The sequence below is a fragment of the Pseudophryne corroboree genome, chromosome 10 (genome assembly GCF_028390025.1).
Source record: "Pseudophryne corroboree isolate aPseCor3 chromosome 10, aPseCor3.hap2, whole genome shotgun sequence".
Lineage (NCBI taxonomy): Eukaryota > Metazoa > Chordata > Amphibia > Anura > Myobatrachidae > Pseudophryne > Pseudophryne corroboree.
Window position 1 is genome coordinate 47,957,854 of NC_086453.1, and position 8,235 is coordinate 47,966,088.

The 8,235-nt window shown below is 54.2% G+C and overlaps 1 long non-coding RNA gene across 2 annotated transcripts in view; it reads right to left on the reverse strand.

Annotated features, from left to right (window-relative positions):
• Nucleotides 1-2,335, reverse strand: part of LOC134965934 (uncharacterized) — a 90,164-nt gene extending 87,829 nt beyond the window's left edge. For both annotated transcript variants that reach the window (XR_010188547.1, XR_010188546.1), the window contains exon 1: nt 2,152-2,335. This is a non-coding gene — a long non-coding RNA (uncharacterized LOC134965934). The remainder of the gene's footprint in view (nt 1-2,151) is intronic.
• Between the last annotated feature and the right edge of the window lie 5,900 nt (nt 2,336-8,235).

Below are 8,235 nucleotides of genomic sequence, written 5' to 3' on the forward strand. Positions count from 1 at the left end.
CACCACTCACTCTGCACCCAGAACCTAACAACACCACTCACTCTGCACCCAGAACCTAACCACACCACTCACTCTGCACCCAGAACAGAACCGCACCACTCACTCTGCACCCAGAACCTAACCGCATCACTCACTCTGTACCCAGAACAGAACCACACCACTCACTCTGCACCCAGAACCTAACCACACCACTCACTCTGCACCTAGAAACTAACCACACCACTCACTCTGCACCCAGAACCTAACCACACCACTCACTCTGCACCCAGAACCTAGCCACACCACTCACTCTGCACCTAGAACAGAACCGCACCACTCACTCTGCACCCAGAACCTAACCACACCACTCACTCTGCACCTAGAACAGAACCGCAACACTCACTCTGCACCCAGAACCTAACCATACCACTCACTCTGCACCTAGAAACTAACCACACCACTCACTCTGCACCTAGAAACTAACCACACCACTCACTCTGCACCCAGAACCTAACCACACCACTCACTCTGCACCCAGAACCTAACCACACCACTCACTCTGCACCTAGAAACTAACCACACCACTCACTCTGCACCCAGAACCTAACCACACCACTCACTCTGCACCCAGAACCTAACCACACCACTCACTCTGCACCCAGAACCTAACAACACCACTCACTCTGCACCCAGAACCTAACCACACCACTCACTCTGCACCCAGAACAGAACCGCACCACTCACTCTGCACCCAGAACCTAACCGCATCACTCACTCTGTACCCAGAACAGAACCACACCACTCACTCTGCACCCAGAACCTAACCACACCACTCACTCTGCACCTAGAAACTAACCACACCACTCACTCTGCACCCAGAACCTAACCACACCACTCACTCTGCACCCAGAACCTAGCCACACCACTCACTCTGCACCTAGAACAGAACCGCACCACTCACTCTGCACCCAGAACCTAACCACACCACTCACTCTGCACCTAGAACAGAACCGCAACACTCACTCTGCACCCAGAACCTAACCGCACCACTCACTCTGCACCCAGAACCTAACCACACCACTCACTCTGCACCTAGAACAGAACCGCAACACTCACTCTGCACCCAGAACCTAACCGCACCACTCACTCTGCACCCAGAGCAGAAACCACTTTGTGCTGTGCAGCACAGGTCCCCTCTATATGATCTGCTAGCAGCGCAATGATTCAGGTCATATCTTCAAAATGATGGCACCAGTGAAGATCATAGCAAAGATTTTGACACGGTGCCCGGACCTTTACTGTCTTCTGCACATGCCACACCTTCATGAATATACAGCGACGGAAAGATGGTGGCGGCATCAGGAGACAGAATGGGTGGAGGGGGGGGGGGGGGGGTACTGTGCGACGCAGTAAAACAATAAGATTGCCGAGATTACTGCAGTCCAGGATATATGATGATGAACCTTCCAGGTCTGACAGGAATACTACTGTGGATGCCTATATCGGCAAATTGCGCATGCACAGCAGCCGCATTGCACCTGTGCAGGCTCAAACATCCCGGAAGGATGCGGCCACAATTTGATTGATAGCAGACAGAGTTTGCGGGGTGGCGATGTGGCGTTGGGGGGGCGGGTCGAACGGGGGGATGCTGGGAGCGTTTTCGGGGCAGCTGCGTGACTCCACACGCAGCCACTCCGGTTAAAAAATGGCGACAGACCACCTGACAGCGCTAACCTTAGTTTGATGCATCCGTAATGTAATTGTGGACGCTTCGTGGAGCAGCGCCACACATGCTGGGCAGCCTTGCCCAGTAATAGGCATTCCTCAGCATGTGAGAAGGACGCAGATCTTGCTGCGTATGTAGCAACCTGTGTCCATCTCTGAATAAGGTCCATAGACCCATCCTTCTACCCTAGTTAGAAAATAAGCCTGTGGCAAGTGATATGTAGGGTCTGAAAATCTGGTGAGGATGTTAATACTGGAGCTGTGTATGGACATAACTAGGGGCTGCAGGAATAATGTGAAATAAATTAATACAATGGACCCCTTAATGTTTTCTGGCTGTCTTGCCCGACATACTTAGCATGTCGACACTGACCACGTTGACACCGATGATACGTCAACACGATTAGAATGTTGACAAACATTCCTAGAGGTCTAGTGGTGACTTACCTGGTACGATGCGGCTCCAGAGGTATTTTCCAGGTTGGCGATGATGTCATGATGACTTCTGGCTCATCCTGCTGTGGTTCCCCTAACACTCCTCTTGGTGCCTAACTCTAACCTCCCCTCTCACAGCCTAATCTGAATCCTCCACCCTTGCAGCCTGACCCTAACCCTCTGCTGCTGCAGCCTAATCCCAACCCTCTGCTGCTGCAGCCTAATCCCAACCCTCTGCTGCTGCATCCTAACCCTAACCCCAACCCTCTGCTGCTGCAACCTAACCCCAACCCTCTGCTGCTGCAGCCTAATCCCAACCCTCTGCTGCTGCATCCTAACCCTAACCCCAACCCTCTGCTGCTGCATCCTAACCCCAACTCTCTGCTGCTGCATCCTAACCCCAACCCTCTGCTGTTGCAGCCTAACCCCAACCCTCTGCTGCTGCATCCTAACCCCAACCCTCTGCTGCTGCATCCTAACCCCAACCCTCTGCTGCTGCACCCTAACCCCAACCCTCTGCTGCTGCAGCCTAACCCCAACCCTCTGCTGCTGCATCCTAACCCCAACCCTCTGCTGTTGCAGCCTAACCCTAACCCTCTGCTGCTGCAACCTAACCCCAACCCTCTGCTGCTGCAGCCTAACCCTAACGCCAACCCTCTGCTGCTGTAACCTAACCCTAACTCTCTGCTGCTGCTGTAGCCTAACCCCAGCCCTCTGCTGCTGCAGCCAAACTCTATTCCTCTTCTGACGCTGCCTAACCCTAACCCTCTACTGCTGCAGCCTTACCCCAACCCTCTGCTGCTGCAGCCTAACCCCAACCCTATGTTGCTGCAACCTAACCCCAACCCTCTGCTGCTGCAGCCTAACCCCAGCCCTCTGCTGCTGTAGCCTAACACTAACTCTCTGCTGCTGCTGTAGCCTAACCCCAGCCCTCTGCTGCTGCAGCCTAACCCTATTCCTCTTCTGACGCTGCCTAACCCTAACCCTCTACTGCTGCAGCCTAACCCCAACCCTCTGTTGCTGCAGCCTAACCCTAACCCTCTGCTGCTGCTGCCTAACCCTATTCCTCTTCTGACGCTGCCTAACCCTAACCCTCTACTGCTGCAGCCTAACCCCAACCCTATGTTGCTGCAGCCTAACCCCACCCCTCTGCTGCTGCAGCCTAACCCTATTCCTCTTCTGACGCTGCCTAACCCTAACCCTCTACTGCTGCAGCCTAACCCCAACCCTCTGCTGCTGCAGCCTAACCCTAACCCTCTTCTGACGCTGCCTAACCCTAACCCTCTACTGCTGCAGCCTAACCCCAACCCTATGTTGCTGCAGCCTAACCCTAACCCTCTGCTGCTGTAGCCTAACCCTATTCCTCTTCTGACGCTGCCTAACCGTAACACTCTGCTGCTGCAGCCTAACCCCAACCCTATGTTGCTGCAGCCTAACCCCAGCCCTCTGCTGCTGCAGCCTAACCCTAACCCTCTGCTGCTGCAACCTAACCCCAACCCTCTGCTGCTGCAGCCTAACCCTAACGCCAACCCTCTGCTGCTGTAACCTAACCCTAACTCTCTGCTGCTGCTGTAGCCTAACCCCAGCCCTCTGCTGCTGCAGCCAAACTCTATTCCTCTTCTGACGCTGCCTAACCCTAACCCTCTACTGCTGCAGCCTTACCCCAACCCTCTGCTGCTGCAGCCTAACCCTAACCCCAACCCTCTGCTGCTGTAGCCTAACCCTAACTCTCTGCTGCTGCTGTTGCCTAACCCCAGCCCTCTGCTGCTGCAGCCTAACCCTATTCCTCTTCTGACGCTGCCTAACCCTAACCCTCTACTGCTGCAGCCTAACCCCAACCCTATGTTGCTGCAACCTAACCCCAACCCTCTGCTGCTGCAGCCTAACCCCAGCCCTCTGCTGCTGTAGCCTAACACTAACTCTCTGCTGCTGCTGTAGCCTAACCCCAGCCCTCTGCTGCTGCAGCCTAACCCTATTCCTCTTCTGACGCTGCCTAACCCTAACCCTCTACTGCTGCAGCCTAACCCCAACCCTCTGTTGCTGCAGCCTAACCCTAACCCTCTGCTGCTGCAGCCTAACCCTAACCCTCTGCTGCTGCAGCCTAACCCTATTCCTCTTCTGACGCTGCCTAACCCTAACCCTCTACTGCTGCAGCCTAACCCCAACCCTATGTTGCTGCAGCCTAACCCCACCCCTCTGCTGCTGCAGCCTAACCCTATTCCTCTTCTGACGCTGCCTAACCCTAACCCTCTACTGCTGCAGCCTAACCCCAACCCTCTGCTGCTGCAGCCTAACCCTAACCCTCTTCTGACGCTGCCTAACCCTAACCCTCTACTGCTGCAGCCTAACCCCAACCCTATGTTGCTGCAGCCTAACCCTAACCCTCTGCTGCTGTAGCCTAACCCTATTCCTCTTCTGACGCTGCCTAACCCTAACCCTCTACTGCTGCAGCCTAACCCCAACCCTATGTTGCTGCAGCCTAACCCTAACCCTCTGCTGCTGTAGCCTAACCCTATTCCTCTTCTGACGCTGCCTAACCCTAACCCTCTACTGCTGCAGCATAACCCCAACCCTATGTTGCTGCAGCCTAACCCTAACCGTCTGCTGCTGCAGCCTAACCCTAATCCTCTTCTGACGCTGCCTAACCGTCCGTAACACTCTGCTGCTGCAGCGTAATCCCAACCGTCTGCTGCTGCAGCCTAACCCTCTGCTGCTGTAGCCTAACCCTAACTCTCTGCTGCTGCTGTAGGTTAACCCCAGCCCTCTGCTGCTGCAGCCAAACCCTATTCCTCTTCTGACGCTGCCTAACCCCAACCCTCTGCTGCTGCAGCCTTACCCCAACCCTCTGCTGCTGCAGCCTAACCCTAATCCTCTTCTGACGCTGCCTAACCCTAACACTCTACTGCTGCAGCCTTACCGCAACCCTCTGCTGCTGCAGCCTAACCCTAACCCCAACCCTCTGCTGCTGTAGCCTAACCCTAACTCTCTGCTGCTGCTGCCTAACACCAGCCCTCTGCTGCTGCATCCTAACCCTATTCCTCTTCTGACGCTGCCTAACCCCAACCCTATGTTGCTGCAGCCTAACCCTAACCCTCTGCTGCTGCAGCCTAACCCTAACCCCAACCCTCTGCTGCTGTAGCCTAACCCTAACTCTCTGCTGCTGCTGTAGCCTAACCCCAGCCCTCTGCTGCTGCAGCCTAACCCTATTCCTCTTCTGACGCTGCCTAACCCTAACCCTCTACTGCTGCAGCCTAACCCCAACCCTCTGCTGCTGCAGCCTAACCCTAACCGTCTGCTGCTGCAGCCTAACCCTGATTCTCTTCTGGCGCTGCCTAACCCTAACATTCTGCTGTTGCAGCCTAACCCCAACCCTCTGTGGCTACAGCCTAACCCTAACCCTTTGCTGCTGCAGCCTAACCCTCTGATGTTGCAGCCTAGCCCGATTCCTCTTCTGACGCTGCCTAACCCTAACCCTCTACTGCTGCAGCCTAACCCCAACCCTCTGCTGCTGTAGCCTAACCCTATTCCTCTTCTGACGCTGCCTAACCCTAACCCTCTACTGCTGCAGCCTAACCCCAACCCTATGTTGCTGCAGCCTAACCCTAACCCTCTGCTGCTGCAGCCTAACCCTAATCCTCTTCTGACGCTGCCTAACCGTAACACTCTGCTGCTGCAGCGTAATCCCAACCGTCTGCTGCTGCAGCCTAACCCTAACCCTCTGCTGCTGTAGCCTAACCCTAACTCTCTGCTGCTGCTGTAGGTTAACCCCAGCCCTCTGCTGCTGCAGCCAAACCCTATTCCTCTTCTGACGCTGCCTAACCCCAACCCTCTGCTGCTGCAGCCTTACCCCAACCCTCTGCTGCTGCAGCCTAACCCTAATCCTCTTCTGATGCTGCCTAACCCTAACACTCTGCTGTTGCAGCCTAACCCCAACCCTCTGCTGCTGCAGTCTAACCCTAACCCCAACCCTCTGCTGCTGTAGCCTAACCCTAACTCTCTGCTGCTGCTGCTGTAGCCTAACCCCAGCCCTCTGCTGCTGCATCCTAACCCTATTCCTCTTCTGACGCTGCCTAACCCCAACCCTATGTTGCTGCAGCCTAACCCTAACCCTCTGCTGCTGCAGCCAAACCCTAACCCCAACCCTCTGCTGCTGTAGCCTAACCCTAACTCTCTGCTGCTGCTGTAGCCTAACCCCAGCCCTCTGCTGCTGCAGCCTAACCCTATTCCTCTTCTGACGCTGCCTATCCCTAACCCTCTACTGCTGCAGCCTAACCCCAACCCTATGTTGCTGCAGCCTAACCCTAACCCTCTGCTGCTGCAGCCTAACCCTAATCCTCTTCTGACGCTGCCTAACCGTAACACTCTGCTGCTGCAGCGTAACCTCAACCGTCTGCTTCTGCAGCCTAACCCTCTGCTGCTGTAGCCTAACCCTAACTCTCTGCTGCTGCTGTAGCCTAACCCCAGCCCTCTGCTGGTGCAGCCTAACCCTATTCCTCTTCTGACGCTGCCTAACCCTAACCCTCTACTGCTGCAGCCTAACCCCAACCCTCTGCTGCTGCAGCCTAACCCTAACCGTCTGCTGCTGCAGCCTAACCCTGATTCTCTTCTGGCGCTGCCTAACCCTAACATTCTGCTGTTGCAGCCTAACCCCAACCCTCTGTGGCTACAGCCTAACCCTAACCCTTTGCTGCTGCAGCCTAACCCTAACCCTCTGATGTTGCAGCCTAGCCCGATCCCTCTGGTCCGAGCAGAATGTTGACATTTCACATGTCAATATTCTGCAGATGCCGTTATGTTAATTGCCCACATTGTAAATGCCAACATAATGGGGGAGATTCAAATGTTTGAAAACTCCGTTGGGTGTCTGTTTTTTCCTATCTAATAGACAGGAAAAAACAGACACCCAACCGACTTTTCAAACATTTGAATTCCACCCAATGACTGCATCCCATACCATACAATGCATGGCACTGCAGTGTCATTCTTGCAGAAACAGCTGTGTCTGACTATATTTTTAGAAGTGCCTATTTTTTCCCCTGGTTAAAAAGAGCAAAAGCATATTTGTGTAACTGACAGTAATGTTACACTCAGTGGCGGAACTAGTGAGTGGTGGGCCCAGGTGCGACAAAATGCTTTGGGGCCCCCCCCTCCAAGTCCACCCCCTCACCCCTGGAGAGGATCTGGTGAGGGGGACCTGCTCAGGGCCAGAGAAATGGATACCTAGCAACAGTGCCGTAACTAGACATTTTTGCACTGTGTGCAAGAAACGGCATCGGAGTCCCACCCCTGCATGCAAAACAGGGGCAATGCGCGCCGTAGGCGCGCGCAAAAATACATAGTGGCGTGGCTTCGTGGGGAAGGGGTGTGGCCACAAAATAATACCAATTCAGAAAACGGTGCACAGTAGTCTCCATTATTCAAATTACGCCGCACAGTAGCACCACTACACCAGGTAGAGACCCTTTTACACCTTACAGCGGATAGATTCCTCTTTTTACACATTACGGCAGACAGCGTTCCCTTTTTACACATTACGGCAGACAGCTTCCCCCTTTTTACACATTACGGCAGACAGCGTGCACTTTCTACACATAACTGCAGACAGCGTACCCTTTTTACACATAACGGCAGACAGCGTGCCCTTGTTACACATAGCGGCAGACAGCGTACACTTTTTACACATAACGGCAGACAGCGTGCCCTTGTTAAACATAGCGGCAGACAGCGTACACTTTTTACACATAACGGCAGACAGCGTCCCCCTTTTTACACATTACGGCAGACAGCGTCCCCTTTTTACACATTACGGCAGACAGCGTACACTTTTTACACATAACGGCAGACAGCGTCCCCTTTTTACACATTGTGGCAGACAGCGTGCCCTTGTTACACATTACGGCAGACAGCGTCCCCCTTTTTACACATTACGGCAGGCAGATTCCCCCTTTTTACACATTACGGCAGGCAGATTCCCCCTTTTTACACATTGCGGCAGGCAGATTCCCCCTTTTTACACATTGCGGCAGGCAGTTTCCCAATTTTTACACATAGCGGCAGGCAGATTCCCCATTTTTACACATAGCGGCAGGCAGATTC